The sequence below is a fragment of the Heptranchias perlo genome, chromosome 9 (assembly GCF_035084215.1).
Source record: "Heptranchias perlo isolate sHepPer1 chromosome 9, sHepPer1.hap1, whole genome shotgun sequence".
NCBI classification, from domain to species: domain Eukaryota; kingdom Metazoa; phylum Chordata; class Chondrichthyes; order Hexanchiformes; family Hexanchidae; genus Heptranchias; species Heptranchias perlo.
Window position 1 is genome coordinate 22,621,199 of NC_090333.1, and position 21,967 is coordinate 22,643,165.

Here is a 21,967-nt window from a genome sequence, read left to right on the forward strand (position 1 = left end):
TGATGTCAGGAAGCACATAAGAACATTAGAAATAGGAGCAGGAGTAGGTCATACAGCCCCTCGAGACTGCTCCGCTATTCAATAAGATCATGGCTGATCTTCAACCTCAACTCCACTTTCCCGCCCTATCCCCATATCCCTTGATTCCCTTAGTGTCCAAAAAACTAAGGGAATAAATACTTCTTCATACAAAGGATAGTGGAAATCTGGAACTCTCTCAACCAAAAAGCTGTTGAAGCTAGGTCAATTGAAAATTTCAAAACTGAGATTGATAGATTTTTGTTAGATAAGGGATTAAGGGATATGGAGCCATGGCAGATAAATGGAGTTAAGATACAGATCAGCCATGATCTAATTGAATGGTGGAAAAGGCTTGAACTGGCTTACTTCTGTTCCTATGTTCCTAGAATGATACCCGGGCTTAATAGATTAAATTATGAGGACAGATTGCATAAAATTGTCTTGTATTCACTTGAGTTTAGAAAGTTGAGGGATGATCTAATTGAGGTGTTTAAAATGATAAAAGAATTTGATAGGGTAGATAGAGAGAAGTTATTTCCTCTGGTGGGGGAATTCAGAACAAGGGGAAACTATCTTAAAATTAGGATCTAGGCCATTCAGGTGTGAAATAAGGAAGCTCTTTTCACACAAAAGGTAGTGGAAATCTGGAACTGTATCCCCCAAAAGGCCATGGATGCTGGGTCAATTGAAATTTTCAAGACTGAGATTGATAGTCTTTTTAGGTAACGGTATCAAGGGATATGGATCAAATACGGGTAAATGGATTTGAGGTAAAGATCACCCATGATCTGACTGAATGGTGGAACTGGCTCGAGAGGCTGAATGGCCTCCTCCTGTTCCTATGTTTCATTGCCTTTGGCCCTCACCACAAACTCTTGTACACTTGCCACCAATTCCATTCTCCTCCCCAACCATCATCTCAGGTTGAACCAGACTACACAATCTCGGAGCTCCATTCAATCCCAAGGTGATTTTCCGATCCCATACCTCTTCATCACAAAGACCGCCTACTTCCACCCGCGTAACTTTGTACACCTCCGCAAATCAGCTGCTAAACCCCCATCCATGCCTTTGCCACGTCCAGACTCAAATTTCCAATGCTCTCCTCCCTCCGCCCACCTTCCGTAAAATTCAGCTCATTCAAAACTCTGCTGCCCGTATCCGATCCTAAGCCAAGTCCCTTTCATCCACTACCCCAACCTCACTGACCTACATCGGCTCCTAGTTCCCCAAAGCCTCAAATTTAAAATTCTCAATCTTAAGTCCCTTCTTGGCCCTCCTTCCCTATCTCTGTAAACCCCCCCCCCCCCCCGAGCTCCCTGTTCTTCCAACTCTGGCCTTTTGTCATCCCCCCTCTCTTCACCCACTACTGACAGCTGTACCTTCAGCTGTCTAGGCCCCACGCTCTGGAATTCCCTACCTTAGCCACTAAGGGTCCCTCACCCCACCTCCCCCTCCTCGATCGTCTTTAAAACCCAACTCTTTCACCAAGCTCTAGAGCACCTTTCCTAACTTCTCCTTCTTTAGTTTGGTGTCCATTGTTTTGATTACACCTCTGTGAAACGCTTTGGGACATTTTTCTATGTTATAGGTGTGATAAATGCAAATTCTTTCTCTCAAACTTTTTTGAGCTGAGCCCCACTAAAAATCGCTCCACCTCTCATGTTTCTTTAACTGGTACTGATAATTATGCAAAAATATTTCTCCTCGCTCTTTCTACTCCTTCATTTGCTTCTCTTTCTCTTCTCCTCAATTTCTGTTCATTTCCCCTTCATTTATGATTTTCTCCTCCTCGTCCTCCACTTTCTTTTCATCCATCCTCCACTTCTCTCTCACTCTTTTGCTCTCATTTATTTTCCTCCTTTCCTCCACTCTTCTTCACTTTTGGCTCTCCCGAGTGCTTTATTGTCTCGTCCCACCCACCTGGTTGTTCGAACCCTCTCTAACCTGTTCCTGCCCTTCATCCATGAACTGGCTCACCCAAAAGTCTTTCTTCATCCATGGTCTTCTGATCAACTATTTCTATTTTTGGTTCTTTTATCATAGTGATCAACTGTAGTTGAAATTGCAATCTACAAGTACTTTAGCAAAATAGAAACGTCTGATGGAAAAATCCATGGGTGAAGGATAGAGTTAGCAACTCTGGTCCGATGAATTCCTGGCGGTTTCACCACACGACCTTCCGCCTCCAACCGTCCCGCCCCGCCATTGATCGCCCGACATGTCCATCCTTGTGGTGCACCACCTTCCCACCCCAATTAGAAAGCAGGCTCTTAATTACCCGATTGGATGATGCTTGACTGCCAGTCAAATAGCCTTGTTATCCCGTCTCCAATGTTTTTTTATAACTAATTCAAAGGTGTGCAAAGAAAATGAAAAAAAAATCAGACACAATTTTTTTTAATGTCCCTATGATTTTTTTTTCCTGGGTTGCTCGTAGCAGTATCCTGGAGATTAATCTTTAATTCCTAGAGACTGCAGGACAATCTCAGAGGGTTGGCAACCCTAGATGAAGGATTCAGGAACTCTGGGCAGGATGGGGCAAACCTGACTGCAAAAAATTATTGGTGGGCTGTTGAAGGAAGCATGGGCTATTGAAGGATGCAAGGGAATTGAGCTGAGCTGGACTGGATTGGCTGTTGGAACTTCAGCAGAGGTGATTGGCAGAGTCAAAGTTAAAAGGTGAGAGGCTGGCCTAATTGACATGCACTTAGTAAGTGAAACACAGCAAACTGGGGTGTTGCTCCTCCTGATATAGGAGTAGATCTTGTCAAGTAAATGTTTTCCATGGATGTACAACGCTGTAGAGGCAACTGAGTAAAAGTAAGCATTTTCTTCAAAATAGTTTTTTTTTTAATGGCTTTCTTATAGATTAGAATTACTTTTTCTGATAAATTTTCAAAGATGGAGACTCAAACCAACTTCACAATTATTAGTTATTTGATTTGATCTTTCTGCTGCTTACCAGTTAAAGGATTGATAGTCTTCCTAAAACCCCAACAAATTTGGTTGCAGTTTTCTGTTGCTTGTTTGTTCCTCGTTAGTAGTTACCGACTGAATCTAATGGCTTTTTATTTGTAGTCAATTGCATATTTAATTGATGGATATACCCTCACTTCAGCTAACTTTTTTTTTGCCCAACAGACATGTGATGTTCTGATATCTGCTGACCTGTAAGGGGTGATGTGATTGATGCTAGACACAAACATATGGCGACATAGATAGTTTCACACTTCAGCGCTACTCGTATGGCCGTTGCTAGCCCACCTCCCTCTAATCTGTTGCTGCTCCACGTGCCTCTGGGTTTATATCCCTAGCCTTCCAACTCCGATATTGGGATATGTTTTATAATAAATTAGTAAAATAAAAATTATTAATTTTCCCATGGTGGGGGGAGAGAAGCAAGAACATAACTGAAATGCTGTGAATTTTAAAACTTATGTTCGAACTGACTTACTCAGACTAGAAAGTGGAAAAAGTTAGAAGCTATTACAAATTTCTACTTTAATACTAAGCTTTCGTTCAGACAAGAGTGGGAGTTCATATCTTCCCACACTACTCGTGTGTAAATCCCATTTTTTTTTCCGCGTCAGTTACTGTCACAAGTTGTCAATTACACTGCCGTTTGAGGTCGTCCTTCAGAGATGATTTCCTTCCCCCACCGTGGTTCCTATTAACAAATGAATGTTCAGATTACCATCACTTCCCCCTCCTGATCACATCTCTCCATCCAACCGGCGAGTCCCTGCTCTGGGCTCAGGGGCTGTCGCTCCATCAGCTGATCTGAGGGTTGGGCGAGACCATCCGGCACAAGTAAACTTTGGGGCCACTTTTTTTTTTCCTTTTGCAGAAACTCCGGCAAGTGCAAGAGTCCCGGTGAATGAGACGGTAAGGCCGGGCAGCGGGCGCCGAGCTCCCCCCCCCCTCTCCCTCTCCTGAGTTTCAGCCCCAGTCAAGGCGGCGACTCGGGGCAGGTCTGAGTGAGAACCGGCCGGTTCGGGCCGATCAGGTGATCGCAGTGTGCAATAAGTTACACTTTCCAACTTTTGCCCCAAACTTAAGCGCCGGTGTCCCGGGTTAATGTAACCCGAGCTAAGCGACCCCGTCCCGAGTCAGTGGAACTTGGGAGAAACTAATCGTGCCCCTGGGTCCGTTCAAGTGAGTAACTTGGGTCTTTCCTTCCATCTGGTTCTCTGGACTGAGCTTAAGTTTTTTTTTCTCTCTTAAAGCAGTGGGGTTTCCAGATTGGGCTCAGAACATTAATCGTCGCTTTTTATATCCGTAATGGCTGCAGGAACTTGAAGGTTATGAAGATTTTCTTTTTAAAAATTCCATTTGTCATTCATTTCCGGCCTTTACTATCACGGCAAAACTTTCTGGTCAAGACACTCATTCATTCCAAAGCACCCCCTCTCTCTCCACGCTACAGATATGACAAAACATTGATCCTCTGGTATAGGATTGGTGGGAGCCCTGCTCCAACCTGGTATGGAGATAGTGGTGGGGGCTAGTGAGGCCAGAAACCCTTGCACAGGGAGAAGTGTTTACAATTATATTAATGAAGCTTTAGCTGCACTTTTCTTGCTTTGTAATGAACAGATGGTCTTAGAGAAAGGGGGGGGGGGGAGGACCATCTGTCTATGCACAAGCAACATGGACAAGATTGACTTTTTTTGCTGAGTCTAAAACTGAGTCAGGGGTAGGAGCTGGATCAGGAGTTGAATTCTAACTTCTTTGCTGATTAATTCATTTAAAACCGTGGCCTGATTGACTCATACTCCCATGTCATTAGACACTGTGTGGGGGAGAAAGAATAGGCTTCTAATTAAGATTGTGTCAAGTTCATTTTAGAAATTTCTAGATAACCAACTTTTTTTATAAGTGCAAATTAAATCTTTGCACTGTATATGAACAAATACAGTGGCAGCTATGTCAATAATGGTGAATATCTGTCTTTGGATATGTGGAAATGGGCTTTCTTCATTTTGCACCTTAATGGAGCACATAGGGGAAAATTGGGCAGAGAGGATGGTGTACCCATAATGGAGCCTGTTTAAATAGACAGAGAATCAAGCAAGCTGTGTTGATGTGTGATTCTGTCCACCTGATTTTTTCCTTTTTGTGGTCCACTCATGTGATTTATTTATGCTCAAGCACAAAAAAGGACAGTCTAGTTTGTGGAGACCTGTGCCTCCATCAAGCAGTCAATGTAACTTTATTTAATCCAGGATTAAATAGAAACCACCAGCTCCTAAGATACCCAGGTTTGTTCTCTAGTTGGTGCTGAATTGTCTGGTCTCAGCAGGGTAAGCTATTAGGATGTTACAACTGGGCACAGTACCTTGATCTGGGGGCTGGTGGGGGAAGTAAATCTGCCATGGTACCTGCTTCTGATTTCTAGCCGCTTTCCTCAGATGGAAAGTGTGTAAGAGGTCAGTTTAACGGCAGGATCAGGCTTGACTGGGAAATCCTGAAGTGTTTGAACAGCCTAGTAACTCCCAGCTTAGAGCCATGCACAGTGGTCACAGTGTGAAGTACTGGATGTTGCAAAGCCATGGAATTGGACCATAGCAGGAGTTGCTGCCTTCAGGTGAGGAGGGGTGAAAACTGGAAAATAATTTAAAATAAAATGTTCCTGATGTGCCTATTTCCACCCCCCAAAATCTGAATATTTGCTTATTTCAAGTTGCATACATAGATCAGGATGCATGTCATGCTACACCATCATACTTATAGTTTAGAGTTAGCCTTGAACTATTTAATGGCAATGTACTGGGGTGCTACAAAATATGGCCTATTGTCAACTGCATTAACAGGTAGGACAGGACCTGCTCCCTGGCCCTTTGGTTTCATTCCATGCAGCTATAGTATTGGTGCAAGTTAAATTTGTTGGATTGCTCAGTGGTGTAGTGGATGTCCAGCTCCATGAATGGTTGCTTCAGTTGAAGGCACTCCATTCCATCTTTGCTAGTACTGAGATATCTTGGTCATGAGACTACTGTAAAGTTTGGACTAGGTCTGAAGATTAGCTCTAGATAATCTTGTACAAATTTGCATCTGACTCTCCCTTCCCCCCCCCCCCCCCCCCCCAAATTTCATATCACAGTACAGATGATTCACAAGATTTAGGTGGGAAAAACAGTGACCATTTTTAAGGAGAACTGCCTGCATCCTGGTTCAGTTCTTCTGGCCCTAAAATAGGTGGTGGATGTGGTTGGGCTTCAATGTTCCTCTTAGAGACAAAATCAGCTGGATTTGTTCTCTAATTATTCCTATCCAGTTACTCCTGCTTGATAGTACACTTGTGTGATATAGTGGTGCTGCCATTCCCCTTCAGGTGAATAGTCACTGTCTAGGCTCACACTTGAGGAATAAGGTACAAGAAGGCTGTCTGTGCTTGTGGTGCCATATCCCAGCATGAATCCAAAGCACTGCTTTGGGCTTCCCTGAAGGTGTTAAGTCCTTAGAACACAACAGCTTTTGGATGTCACTTTTTTATTGTGCAGTTGAAGAATAAGTTACCTACCACATTTTTCATTCTTTAAAAGATGTTTAGTCCCCACAAAGATTCTCTTTCTAGCCTGCTGTAGTTTTTTTCTATTCTATTTACCATCAGGTTTGTGTTCTTGCTGTTTTTTTTAAGGTTAGTACAAAGGGAGTGCTGCATTGTCAGAGGTACCATCTTTCAGGTGAGATGTTAAACTGAAGTCCCATCTGTTTGTTCAGATGGACATAAAAGATCCCAATTCTTCAAGTATGCCATGGGGAGTTAACCCAATGTTCTGACTAATATTTATACCTCAAATATTAGCACTAAGAGATAGAAGAAAAACTTGCATTCATATAGTGCTTTTAGGACATCCCAAAGTCCTTCACAGCCAATTTAAGTACTTTAAGTGTCACTGGCTGCTGTATTTCCTACACAAACAATTTGTGCATTGCAAGTTCCCAAAAAGAGCAATAGATAAATGACCAGATAATGTTTTTGGGGATGTTAGTTGAGATATAAGGAGAACTGCCCTTAAAGTGCCATGGGATTTTTTACATTCACCTCAGGGCAGATGAGGCTTTGCTTTAATTTCTCATCCAAACGACAGCATCTCCAACATAGAAAAAGTAGGAAGGAAGCACTCTCTCAACAATGCATCTTTCCCTCAATATTGCATTGAAGTGTCAGCTTGGATTATGCACTTAAGTCTCTGGAGTGGGTCTTCAGCCCACTACATTCTGATGTGTGTGTGTGTGCAACTACTGAGCCAAGTCTACCATTTAACTGGTCATTTATCTCATTGCTGTTTGTGGGACTTTGCAGTGTGCAAATTGGCTGCTGTGTTTGCCTACATAATGGTGACTACGTTTCAAAGTAATTAATTGGTTGTGGCATACCCTAAGTACATGAAGGGTGCTATATAAATGCACATTCCCTCTTTCACATTTTAATGCAACCTCAAGCATGGGTCATGGGCAAAAAAAAACATTAATATCCAATGGAGTTGAATAGGTGTCTCTGTTGGATAGTTGAGGCCACTGTTTCAGTGACTAAGTCAATTAAATTTTTACTATATGGAATTTTGGAGATTGCTTTCCATGTTTCAATCCACTTATATTAAGGCCCACTGGTTTTATGAATGTCAAATTTTGTTTTATTACATGGGATTTTTACCAGTGCTTTTAAGAATAATTGACAATTGTAATTCTTCCCTTGCAAAAACCAGAACTTGGTGGCTTTGGCTATAAATTGTCAGCTTGTTCATTCAGATAGTTCATACTTCAGTTGGATGCAAATTCATAGTCTTGGCCTGCCACTGGCAGAAGCATTGCTCAGTGGTGATAGTCTCCATTTGGAGACTGTTGCGAAGGAGACCTCTTTCCCTCAATGTACCTTGCCTGAACTACATTTCCCGATAGTTAATTCAGAGTTTGTTTGAGTCATCTGTAGCCCAGCCCATTTTTTTTTGTCAGCTTCATCCTCTGTCCTAGCTAAGGGGAGCTATGTGGGATACATGGCAAGAAGAAAGTAATTTTAATGCTGAGGAGCACTTGTGAGCCATTATTAGCTTAGTGAAGTCTGCTACTATCAGTTCATAATCAGGGTAATGCAAGGGAGTTTGACAGCTTAATTAAGCAAGGAGGGTGGCCATCATCTTTAGTGATGGGAACTAGTGTTTCCTTCCTGCTTTGTAATAGAATGTGTATTTAAAATATTTTTGTATATATTAACGAGATTGGGAAATCATATCTTAGTGGGTAGCTAATGCAGCATGAATTTTACTGCCTCTTGCTTGGGATGTTTTAACTACATTAAATGTGCTATAAAAAGTAAGTTGCTGCTTCACTTTCCACCTTTTGGACTAGGACTCCTATATTGGCATGTCTTGCAAGTGAAAGGAGATGTACCCCCTCATGTAACACCATACATAATCTGCTTAACAAGTGATGGCTGTTGGCATTCATAGTGAGACTGGAGACCTGTTGTGTCTGCTCTATTGACTGGATGGTTTTACATAGGCTAGAATTTTTGGATTAGTGTCAAACTTTTTTGACATAACGTTTTTAATAAAGAATTCTCAGCACTGCTAGGATGGTTGATCAACCAATATTGGATGAACGCCTGTGCTCACTGACCTCCAATTCTGACCTCTTGCGCATCCCTGATTTCCTTCGCTCCACCATTGGTGGCCATGCCTTCAGCTGCCTAGGCCCTGAACTGTGTACCACTTAGTGTCAAATTTTGTCTAAACACTCCTGTGAAGTGCCTTTGGGACCTTTTTCACTACACTTAAAGGTGCTATATAAAATGCAAGATGTTGAACTAACTATATAAACTTCAAATCTGGACTATTCTAGGTGTAGGAGGCAAGAGCTGGTAAAGATAAGCCATTGTGTAACCCTGTGTAGATATCTGGTGTTTAATAAATGGTGGTAAATCTGCAGAAGTAGGTACACATTTTCCAGAAAATGCTGGCGTTCCTTCGATGAATGAATAGGGAAATTTTAAAATGAGACAAATCTCTTCCTCTTGAGAGGAGTACAGAAAGTGAATTAGAAAGTTTCATAACCTTGCTAGCCTGTCAGGTAACAGAGAAAATATCAAAGAATTTTCTAAATATCTAAAATTAAATAATAGGGCTGATTAGAGATGAAAAAGGAAATCCTATGGATGCTGGAATAGTTGCCTAATTTGCCTCAGTTTTCACAGGAGATTTTAATAGTTATCCAAATTGCCCAACTTCCTCCTTGTACCCTTCAGTCCTTCTATCAATAAGTAACACTGAAATTGGTGCAACTTGTCACAATGGTGCTGAGGGGCGTCAGATGAAATAGCAGAAGCTCTGACCACAATCTTTCAAACATCTTTGGTGCAACGTCAATACCCAGAGGACTAGCAGGTTGTCAGTGTAATGTCTCCAAGAAAGGGATAAATCTGTTAGCCCATCAGTAACTGAGCTTTTACTACAACTACTTGCATTTTATATAGCACCTATAACGTAGTACAATGTCCCCAGGCACTTCACAGGAGTGTTATCAAACAAAATTTGACACCAAGCCAAATGCGAAATTAGGACAGTTGACCAAAAACTTGGTCAGAGGTCTATGTGATTGGCAGCACATCTCTAGGTCAAATAGGTTTTAAGGAGGATAGAGAGGCAGAGCAATTTAGGGAGAGAATTCCAGAGCATGGGGCCTAGGCAGCTGAAGGCATGGCTGTCAATGGAGCAGTTAAAATCAGATGTGCAGATTCCAGAATTGGAGGAACACAGCTCTCTGGTTGGAGGAGGTTAGAGATAGGGAGGGGTGAGGCCATGGACAGATTTGAAAACCAGGATGAGAATTTTAAAATTGGTGTCGGACCAGAAGCCAATGTAGGTCAGTAAGCACAGCGGTGATGGGTGAACAGGACTTTGAGTTAGGATATGGGCAGTAGAATTGAAGATGAGCTCCAGTTTATGGAAAATGGGAGGCTGGCCAGGAGGGCTTTGAAATAGTCAAGTCTAGAAGTAACAAAGGCATGAGGGTTTCAGCAGCAGATGAGCTGAGACGGGTGGAGATAAGTGATGTTACGGAGGTGTAAGTAAGTGGTCTATGTGATTGGCAGCACATCTCTAGGTCAAATAGGACGCCAAGGTTGTGAACGGTCTGGTTCAGCCTCAATGGCCAGGGAGAAGGATGGAGTTTGTGGTGGAGACCGAAAACTGTAACTAATCAGGGGTCATGAGAGGTGGTGAGGGAGAGCTGAGTCATCAGCATATGTGTAACCTGACATTGTTTTCGGATGATGTTGCCGAGGTGCAGTGTGTAGATGAGAAATAGAGGGCAAAGGGTGACTCCTGAAGTAATGGAGTGGGCAGAGAAGCCATTGCAGGTGCATCTCTGGCTATAATGGGATGGATAAGAATGGAACCAGATGAGTGAAGTCCCACCCTGCTGGACAATGGAGAGGCATTGGAGGATGGTGTGGTCAACCATGTCAAAGGCTGCAGGCAGGTCAAGAAGGATGAGGAGGGATAGTTTACTACAGTTAGTCACATAGGATGTCATTTGTGACTTTGATTAGGACCTTTTTTCAGTGCTGTGGTAGGGCAGAAACCTGATTGGAGGGGTTCAAACATGGAGTTGAGGGAAAGGTGGCTGCAGATTTGGGAGGTGACAACACATTCAAGGACTTTGGAAAGGGAGGTTGGTGGTGTGGCTGTAATTTGCAGGGGTTAAGGGTGGAGTTTTTGGGAGGGGGTGATGACTGCAGATTTGAAGGGAAGGGGGACAGTGCCTTAGGGAACAGTTAACAATATCAGCCAGCATGGGGACCAGGAAGGGAAGTTGGGTGGTCATCAGTTTGGAGGGAATAGGGTCAAGGGAGCAGGAGGTGAGTCTCTTGGTCAAGAAGCGCTTGGAGCTGGCATGAGGGGGGAAACTAGAGATCGACGTGAGGCTAGGCAGGGGGGATGCTTGGGGCCGTCTGGCTTGGTGGGAGAGGGAAATGGCAGAGGCAGCTGAATGGATGCTCTCCATCTTAGTGACAAGTCCATGAACTCCTTACTCTTGAAGGTGAGGCTGGGGGAGGTGTAGTGGAGAAGCTGGGGTTTATCTTTACATTCCTGGACAAGGCATCAAAGGTGGAGCTGAGGGTATGATTGAGCAGATTGGTAGCTGCAGAAATGTTGTGGTGAATGGAAGGCCAAAGGCTAGAACAGTTAGGAATTTGAGTGCTATTGTAAGTGACTTGGGAGGAGCAAGAGACCAGGGATGGACACAAAGGAGGGGGTTGAGTGGGGAGGGATACAAGGAAGTGATCAGAGATGGCCTTATCTGCAATTGACATGATGGGAGTCGATGCCATGTGGGATGGCAAGGTTGAAGGGGTGGCTGTGAATATGGGTAGTGGAGTTTATATGGAGGGAGATAGTTAAGATATGAGAAACTTGGCATGATACTTGGGTAAAGGATGAGGCTTTTAAAGGGGAGGTAGAGGGTTGTCCTATGAGGAGAGTGAAAAGAATGGACCTATGTTCTCTAGTTTAGAAGAATGAGTTGATCTCATTGAAATGTGTAGAAGTTCTTGGAGGGCTTGACAGGGTAGATGAGGCTGTTTCCCCTCGCTGGGGAGCCTAGAACTAGGGGTTGTTGTCTTAAGGGATCAGCTATTTAGAATTCTCTACCCCAGAGTGAAGAAATTTCTCACAGCCCTAAAGATTCTCAACCCTGAGGGCTGTGGATGCTCAGTTCTTCAGTATATGCCAGACTGAGATCGATAGATATTTGGCCACTAAGGGAATCTAGATATGGGTACAGTTGAGGTGGAAGATCAGCCATGATATTGAATGGTGGAGCAGGCTTGAGGAGCTGTATGGCCCACTTCTGGTGTGAGATTAAGGGCGGCTAGGAGGGCATGATTAGTTGAGATGGAGGTTGAAATTAGGGATGGGCAATAAAGACTGGCCTCACCAGCAATGCCCACTTTCTATGAATGAATTTTAAAAAAATCACCTGAGGTCACTTGGTGCAGAGGCTGAAGGAGGAAAGCAGTGAAGATATATTGGCATGGTACTTGGGTAGAGGATGAGGATTTTAAAGGAGGTAGGGAGTGGAACAAGGTGAGATATTTGAAGGTGCCAGAGGAGTAGGGACAGACCAAAGTGTGATAACAGCCACAGGCTGTAATGCAGGATAAAATCAATACTTTGAGAGAAAGACATGGGTTAGCCAACACACTTGTAAAAGGCAAGTTAAATTTGGTACTTTAAGGAAATAATGGTGTGTATTGATAAAGGGAATGCAGTGAATGTTGCATATTTGGATTTCAGAGTGGTTTGATAAATTTTCTCATGAGGCTTGTTCATAAAATTAAGGTATTGAAGAGCATATCAGAATGGATGAGAAATTGGCCAAGGATTTTAAAGTGTTGGTTGACTTTTAGAGCTATGCAGAGTGGTATTAATGCCATTGCTCTTATCTGCATTGACATAGGAGGCACAAGATCAAAATTTGCAGATGACATTAAAAATAAGGTTGACTTACAAATGACCTAGACAGGTTAGTAAATTAGTCATAGATGTCAGGTGAAATTTAATGCAGAGAAATGAGGTGGTGCATTTTGGGAGGGAGAATGAGGAAATGTATACCAAATGGTAACTTTAAATAGAAGAACCAAAATACTTGAGAGTTCAGATGCACAAATCTTTAAAAATGGTAGGACAAGTTGAAAAGCTGTTGGTTTTTAAGTGTCTGGGATCACAAGCTTTGTAAATAGGGCCACAAAATACAACTACCACTTGCATTTATATAGCACCTTTTTTTACATAGTAAAACATCCCCAGTCACTACTTCAGGAGCATTATCAAACAAAATTTGACAGATATTAGGACAGTGACCAAACTTTTGGTCACAAGATAGGTTTTAAGGGGGATAGAGGTTTAGGGAGGGAATTCCAGAGGTTGGGGACTAGGCAGCTGAAGGCATGGCTGCCAATAGTGGAGCATTGACAATCGGGGATGTGCAAGAGGCAAGAATTGGGTGAGTGCAGAGATCTTGGAGGGTTGTAGGGCTGGAGGAATGTAGAGATAGGGGGGAGGCAAGGCCATGGAGGGATTTTAAAACTGAGGCGTTGCTGGACTGGAATCCATTGTAGGTTAATGAGCAAAGGGGAATGGGATGTGGTGCAAGTTAGGGTATGAGCAGCAGATTTTTAGAAGTAGTGTTTAGCCCACACAAATCGTTGGTTAGGCTGCCTTTCATGTTCTCGGGCAATCCAAAGTGCTCCAGTCAAGTAAATTATTTTGAAGTGTAGTCACTTGTTTTGTATGCAAACATAGCAGCCAACTTGTGAACAGCAAAATCGCACAAACAGCAGTGAGATGTGACCAGAATTTTTTTAATGTTATTGGTTGATGGATAAATGTTGGCCAGGACACAATATTGGGTTTTTAGTTGCTGTACTTCAGGAAGGTTGTCAAGATAATGGAGAGGGTCCAGAAGAGATTTACTAAGATGATTCCAGGGATGAGACTTTGAGGCAAACTTAGATAAAGTGGGGCTGTTCACTAAGTCAGAGAAGGTTAAGAGGGGTGTTTGGTTCTATCTACCCTATTTCCACTAGTTGGTGAATCAGTAACTAGAGGTGATAAATTTAAAATCACCACCAAAAGAATGAAGGGAGAAATCATGATGGAAATGGATGAATATTTGAAAATAAAAATTAAGGGGTTTTGGGGGGGGGCAGGGTGGAAAAGGGAAAAACTGCTTTTTCCCAAGCAGTCACTGGCATGACTGGCAGAATGGCCTCTGTGCTCTAGGAGTCTTCAAAGGAGACTTTGGTCAGATTGTTACTTTAAACATGGAGTCTGCTCTTCAATTTGTCTATGGTATTTCCCAGTATTAAAATTACAGGACAAAGTTAATTTTTGTATTGTAGTCTGCAATATATAGATTCTGAAATTAAACCATATATATCCTATGCTGTTAAATTTCCCCATTCCTGTGCAAATTGGATATTAACCAGATGATCCTGGGGATTGGAACTTGAGTACAGGCAGGATAGATTTTAAAATTAATTTCACAACAAATGTTAAAGGCAGGGCCTGATTAAAGATTTGACAATGGGAACTTCAAACCAACCCCTTCCCACCTAAAGCAATTCATGTTTGCATTTGTTGTACTGTGCCTTTTTGGAAATGATGGCTAAGGTCCACTTCTGACCTGCACCCAGTGACCTTCAAAAGGTGCTTTGTATTTGTTTCACTTTCTAAGAGTCCCTTCTGGTGCATCTGTAATTCTCCACTGCCTCAAGCAATTGGCCATTCTTCATCTGATTGGAGGCAAGATGGTGAGTTATTCGCAGCTGAGCCCAATCCCTATCTTCCCACAACATCTGCTTTCCAGCAGGACCTACTGGATAGCAATCAGAAGTGGCCACCTTGGCTGATTTACTCTCTGCCTTACTCTCTGCCTACTTAGTTTGCACTGTGGCAGCCTTGAGCTTGGGTTAAATGTGGGGTTCAATGCCAGCTATGTGAATGTTGCCAAGTAATTTGGTGGAAGATTTACACTAACTATAGCACAGAAACAGGCCATTTGACCTAACTGGTGTTTGTTCCCCACAAGCCTCCTCCCTACTTAATTTTATCAAGATACCCCTCCTCTCTATCATCCTTAGATATGGGGATGGTGTCAGATGACTGGAGGATTGCAAATGTTACACCCTGATCAAAAAAGAGGGATAAACCCAGCCAGATAAAATTATAGGCCAGTCTGCCTAATGTCAGTGGTGGGGGAATGTTGAGACAATAATCTGGGACAAAGTTAATTGACACTTAGGAAAAGTATGGGCTAATAAATGAGTCAGCATGGATTTGTTGAAGGAAAATAGTGTTTGACTAACTTGACTTCTTTTGAAGTAATGGAGAGGTTTGAGGAGGGTAGTGTGATTGATGTAAATATGGACTTTCAAAAGGCATTTGATAACATACCACATAATAGACTTGTTAGCAAAATTAAAGCCCAAGGGATTAAAGGGACAGTGGCAGCATGGATACACAATTGGCTAGGGGTCAGAAAGCATGAGTAGTGGAATGGTTGTTTTCAGACTGGAGGAAAGTATACAGTGGTGTTCCCCAGGAGTCAGTATTAGGACCACTGATCTTTGATATATTAATGATCTGGACTTGGGTATAGAGGGTATGATTTCAAAGTTTGCAGATGACATGAAACTTTGAAATGTAGTAAACAATGTGGAGGATAGTAACAGACTTAAGGAGGACATAGACTGGTGAAATGGGCAGACACATGGCACATGAAATTTAATGCAGAGAAGTGTGAAGTGATACATTTTGGTAGGAAGGATGTGGAGAGGCAATATAAGCTAAATAGTACAATTTTAAAGGTGTGCAGGAACAGAGACCTGGGGGTGTATGTACACAAATCTTTGAAGGTGGCAGGACAAGTTGAGAAGGCTGCTTGCTTTTTTAAAAAAGCATATGGAATCTTGGGCTTGAATAATGGCAGTGCAAAAGTTATGCTAAACCTTTATAAAACTCTGGGCCTCAGCTGGAGTATTGTTCAATTCTGGGCACTATACTTTAGGAAGAATGTTAAGGCCTTAGAGGGTGCAGAAGAGATTTACTAGAATGGTGTCAGGGATGAGGGACTTCAGTTATGTGGAGAAGCTAGGGTTTCTCTTAGAACAGAGAAGGCTAAGGGGAGATTTGATAGTGGTGCTCAAAGCATGAGCAGTTTTGACAGTAAATAAGGAGAAACTGTTTCCAGTGGCAGAAATGTCTAACCTGAGGACACAGACTTAAGGTGATTGGCAAAAGAGCCAGAGGCAACATAAGGAAACATTTTTACATAGAGAGCTGGAATGCACTGCCTGAAAGGGTGGCTTTCAAAGAGCTGGCCACCTGCTGTGTTGTACCTATTATACTATGTGCTTATCTAGCTTCCCCTTAAATGCATCTGTACTATTTTCCTCAACTGAGTAAAGAAGCTTCTCCTGAATTCCCTGTTAGATTTATTAGTGACTATCTTATATTTATGACCTCTAATTTTGGAAACATCTTTACTGCATCTACCCTATCAAACTTTGTCTTTATCTTAAAAGACCTGTATCAGGTCACTCCTCATCCTTTTCTAGAGGAGAGCCCCAGCCTGCCTAGCTCTTCCTGATGAGAGAGGGTGAAGTCAGCCATTGCCAAATTTTGGCAATAGTCAGTATCCTATGCTTCAGGAGGTTGGCAACTGGTACTTGAAGGTTTTGCTCAGGTGCTAGCCAGTCACACCTAATTGGATCAATGTCAACACTCTCTCTAGATCCTTCAGATTCTAGGCTGATGGTGCTAGTTATTTGCATGGTGTAACAAAGAAAATTTACAGCACAAAAGGAGGCCATTCGGCCCATCGTGTCCATACTAGAATGGTGAATCTTGCACAGTGAATTTAGCAGAGCGGGGGTGGAAGATACTTGTAACCTAGTTGAGATTCAATTGTCAAGCAGAGTATGTCTTTTGAAGTGTTGAACAGAAAAATAATTTCCAAATTCAATTCAGCATTAAGATTGGACTGATAATTTAAACTGACTACATTTAGCCACTAGACTGGAAGTGGGTGGTAGGGCAGTAATGTGACTTGTAATTGCGACTGCCTATTTAGTATCAACAGATTTCTAATGATCTAAGCACTTTAAGGTGTCTGTGGACTAGTCAATGCAAAGGAGATGGGAGGGATAAATTAAATTGGGGGTGATGTGTAGAGTTGCAACAGTGTATTCAGTAAATTAGATGCCACGCCTTTAAGTACTGTCAAGTCTCATTCATTTGGGATGAGTCACTACTTTTTAAAAAAAAAAGTGACATATTTTACTCTGCATAGTGATCTATACTGCTCTGTATTGTTCCTGCTTTACATCAACACTGTAGTTGTAGTGTTAAGTGCAACCTGAGATTCTCTGCCTTTTGTCCTTGACGTTGACCCTGCTGTTTGAGATGTGGGGAGATGACCAGGTGCTGCAATGTATTATGTGGGAGTCCATGGTACTTTTCTACTGGCCCATGGACACCTTGGCATTGTTTAGGAAAGATGTTTTTTTAAAAAAAAGCAAGGAGGAACTATTGAATGATTCAAGCAACATAAAATGAAATAGTCTACAGATATGAATATCAGGATAGGGCCACTAAGGGTACACATGATAAACTCTCAGGTAATGACAGGAATAGTTACTTTGCCTCAGTATACACCAGGGAGATTAACAAGGTGGCCATGACATTGGAAGAAGTGATCAAAAAAGACATCTTAAGATAGAAAGGGGGAGATAACTTGAGAATAAAACCTCTGGTCCAGATGTATTGCATCAAAACAATAAAAGTTAGGGAAGAGATAGCAGAGGCACTATATATAATAGTGCCAGGGGACTAGTGGACAGCTAATCTTCCTATATTTAAAATGGAAGATGGAACAATAGACCAGTTAGCTTAATGTCAGTGGTAGGAAAGATAATAGAATCTTTACACAAAGATTTAATAGCAGAACATCTAGACAATGAAAATATTATAAAGAATAGTCAGATTTCAGAAGGGAAAGCCATGCTTGGCCAACCTTATTGAATTCTTGAAGTGGAGTAGACAGGGGTAATATAGTAGATGTAATATACTTGGATGTTCAAAAGGCCTTTTGAAAATCCATCACAAGGTCAGCATGTGGCGTCGGGTAGCAGAATGGCCAGCAAGCTGGCTACAAGAGTCTGGTTAAAGGTGGCTACTCACCAGCAAGTGGTGGTCCACTGGGATTGGTGCTGGGACCACAATTTACTTTAATTTGGAATAAAGTACAATTTCAATTTGCAAATGACACCCCCCCGCCCCCCCCCCAGGTGAACATTAATAAACTTGCAGAATGGGTGTGTAATTAGTAATGTGTATGTGGACTTTCAAAGGCATTTGATGAAGTGCCACATAATAGGCTTGTCAGCAAAATTGAAGCCCATGGAATAAAAGGGGCAGTGGCAGCATGGATACAAAATCAGCTGACAGGAAATAGCAAGGAACAGTTGTTCTTTGGACTGGAGGAAGGTATACAGGGGTTGGTACTAGGACCACTTTTTTTGATATAAATGACTTGGTGTACAGTGCACAATTTCAAAATTTGCAGATGACCAAAACTTGGAAGTGTAGTAAACAGTGAGGAGGATGGTAATAGACTTCAAGAGGACATGGACAGGCTGGTGGAATGGGTGGACACATGGCAGATGAAATTTAATGCAGAGAAGTGCAAAGTGATACTTGTTGGCAGGAAGAATGAGGAATCATAGAATCATAGAAGTTACAACATGGAAACAGGCCCTTCGGCCCAACATGTCCATGTCGCCCAGTCTATACCACTAAGCTAGTCCCAATTGCCTGCACTTGGCCCATATCCCTCGATACCCATCTTCCCCATGTAACTGTCCAAATGCTTTTTAAAAGACAAAATTGTACCCGCCTCTACTACTGCCTCTGGCAGCTCGTTCCAGACACTCACCACCCTTTGAGTGAAAAAATTGCCCCTCTGGATCCTTTTGTATCTCTCCCCTCTCACCTTAAATCTGTGCCCCCTCGTTATAGACTCCCCTACCTTTGGGAAAAGATTTTGACTATCGACCTTATCTATGCCCCTCATTATTTTATAGACTTCTATAAGATCACCCCTTAACCTCCTACTCTCCAGGGAATAAAGTCCCAGTCTGTCTAACCTCTCCCTGTAAGTCAAACCATCAAGTCCCGGTAGCATCCTCGTAAATCTTTTCTGCACTCTTTCTAGTTTAATAATATCCTTTCTATAATAGGGTGACCAGAACTGTACACAGTACTCCAAGTGTGGCCTCACCAATGCCCTGTACAACTTCAACAAGACATCCCAACTCCTGCATTCAATGTTCTGACCAATGAAACCAAGCATGCTGAATGCCTTCTTCACCACCCTATCCACCTGTGACTCCACTTTCAAGGAGCTATGAATCTGTACTCCCAGATCTCTTTGTTCTATAACTCTCCCCAACGCCCTACCATTAACAGAGTAGGTCCTGGCCCGATTCGATCTACCAAAATGCATCACCTCACATTTATCTAAATTAAACTCCATCTGCCATTCATCGGCCCACTGGCCCAATTTATCAAGATCCCGTTGCAATCCTAGATAACCTTCTTCACTGTCCACAATGCCACCAATCTTGGTGTCATCTGCAAACTTACTAACCATGCCTCCTAAATTCTCATCCAAATCATTAATATAAATAACAAATAACAGCGGACCCAGCACCGATCCCTGAGGCACACCGCTGGACACAGGCATCCAGTTTGAAAAACAACCCTCGACAACCACCCTCTGTCTTCTGTCGTCAAGCCAATTTTGTATCCAATTGGCTACCTCACCTTGGATCCCATGAGATTTAACCTTATGTAACAACCTACCATGCGGTACCTTGTCAAATGCTTTGCTGAAGTCCATGTAGACCACGTCTACTGCACAGCCCTCATCTATCTTCTTGGTTACCCCTTCAAAAAACTCAATCAAATTCGTGAGACATGATTTTCCTCTCACAAAACCATGCTGACTGTTCCTAATTAGTCCCTGCCTCTCCAAATGCCTGTAGATTCTGTCCCTCAGAATACCCTCTAACAACTTACCCACTACAGATGTCAGGCTCACTGGTCTGTAGTTCCCAGGCTTTTCCCTGCCGCCCTTCTTAAACAAAGGCACAACATTTGCTACCCTCCAATCTTCAGGCACCTCACCTGTAGCGGTGGATGATTCAAATATCTCTGCTAGGGGACCCGCAATTTCCTCCCTAACCTCCCATAACGTCCTGGGATACATTTCATCAGGTCCCGGAGATTTATCTACCTTGATGCGCGTTAAGACTTCCAGCACCTCCCTCTCTGTAATATGTACACTCCTCAAGACATCACTATTTATTTCCCCAAGTTCCCTAACATCCATGCCTTTCTCAACCGTAAATACCGATGTGAAATATTCATTCAGGATCTCACCCATCTCTTGTGGTTCCGCACATAGATGACCTTGTTGATCCTTAAGAGGCCCTACTCTCTCTCCCTTGTTACCCTTTTGCCCTTTATGTATTTGTAGAAGCTCTTTGGATTCACCTTTGCCTGATCTGCCAAAGCAATCTCATATCCCCTTTTTGCCCTCCTGATTTCTCTCTTAACTCTACTCCGGCAATCTCTATACTCTTCAAGGGATCCACTTGATCCCAGCTGCCTATGCATGTCATATGCCTCCTTCTTCTTTTTGACTAGGGCCTCAATCTCCCGAGTCATCCAAGGTTCCCTACTTCTACCAGCCTTGCCCTTCACTTTATAAGGAATGTGCTTACCCTGAACCCTGGTTAACACACTTTTGAAAGCCTCCCACTTACCAGACGTCCCTTTGCCTGCCAACAGACTCTCCCAATCAACTTCTGAAAGTTCCTGTCTAATACCATCAAAATTGGCCTTTCCCCAATTTAGAATTTTAACTTTTGGGCCAGACCTATCCTTCTCCATAGCTATCTTAAAACTAATGGAATTATGATCACTGGTCCCAAAGTGATCCCTCACTAACACTTCTGTCACCTGCCCTTCCTTATTTCCCAAGAGGAGGTCAAGTTTTGCCCCCTCTCTAGTCGGGCCATCCACATACTGAATGAGAAATTCCTCCTGAATACACTCAACAAATTTCTCTCCATCCAAGCCCCTAATGCTATGGCTGTCCCAGTCAATGTTGGGAAAGTTAAAGTCCCCTACTATTACCACCCTATTTTTCTTGCAGCTGTCTGTAATCTCCTTACATATTTGCTCCTCAATTTCCCGTTGACTATTTGGGGGTCTGTAGTACAATCCTATCAAAGTGATCTCTCCCTTCTTATTTTTCAGTTCTACCCATATGGACTCAGTGGGCGAACCCTCGGATATATCCCCTCTCACTACTGCCGTGATGTTCTCCCTAATCAAGAACGCAACTCCCCCTCCTCTCTTACCTCCTGCTCTATCTTTCCTATAGCATCTGTACCCTGGAACATTGAGCTGCCAGTCCTGCCCCTCCCTTAGCCATGTTTCAGTAATAGCTATAACATCCCAGTCCCATGTACCCATCCATGCCCTGAGTTCATCTGCCTTGCCCATCAGACTTCTTGCATTGAAATAAATGCAGTTTAATCTAGACTTCCCTTGGTCTTTGCCCTGCTTTCTCAGACCATCTGTCCGGTCATGTTCTGTACACTCTCCCTTACTGCCTTTTGTTTCTGTCACCACTTTATTTCCCACTGACTTCCTGCATCGGTTCCCATCCCCCTGCCACATTAGTTTAAACCCTCCCCAACAGCACTGGCAAACACTCCCCCTAGGACATTGGTTCCAGTCCTGCCCAGATGCAGACCGTCCAATTTGTACTGGTCCCACCTCCCCCAGAACCGGTTCCAATGGCCCAGGAATTTGAATCCCTCCAGCTTGCACCATCTCTCAAGCCACGTATTCATCTTAGCTATCCTGTCATTCCTACTCTGACTAGCCCGTGGCACTGGTAGCAATCCTGAGATTACTACCTTTGAGGTCCTACTCTTTAGTTTAACTCCTAACTCCCTAAATTCAGCTTGTAGGACCTCATCCTGTTTTTTACCTATATCGTTGGTGCCTATATGCACCACGACAACTGGCTGTTCACCCTCCCCCTCCAGAATGTCCTGCAGCCGCTCCGAGACATCCTTGACCCTTGCACCAGGGAGGCAACATACCATCCTGGAGTCTCGGTTGCGTCCGCAGAAACGCCTGTCTATTCCCCTTACAATCGAGTCCCCTATCACTATAGCTCTGCCACTCTTTTTCCTGCCCTCCTGTGCAGCAGAGCCAGCCACGGTGCCATGAACCTGGCCACTGCCACCTTCCCCTGGTGAGCCATCTCCGCCAACAGTATCCAAAACGGTATACCT

At 43.0% G+C, this 21,967-nt stretch overlaps 1 protein-coding gene across 5 annotated transcripts in view; it reads left to right on the forward strand.

Moving 5' to 3' along the window:
* Positions 1 to 2,746: 2,746 nt before the first annotated feature.
* The window catches only part of LOC137325197 (very long chain fatty acid elongase 1-like), a 69,254-nt gene continuing 50,033 nt past the window's right edge, over positions 2,747 to 21,967 (forward strand). For 2 of the 5 annotated variants that reach the window (XM_067990010.1, XM_067990013.1), the window contains exon 1: positions 3,764 to 3,909. The gene's annotated coding sequence lies outside the window, so the exon portion shown is untranslated. Of the gene's footprint in view, positions 2,845 to 3,763; positions 3,910 to 4,000; positions 4,180 to 21,967 lie in introns of those variants that run through there. The other 3 variants (XM_067990016.1, XM_067990015.1, XM_067990012.1) reach the window with 3 other exon arrangements.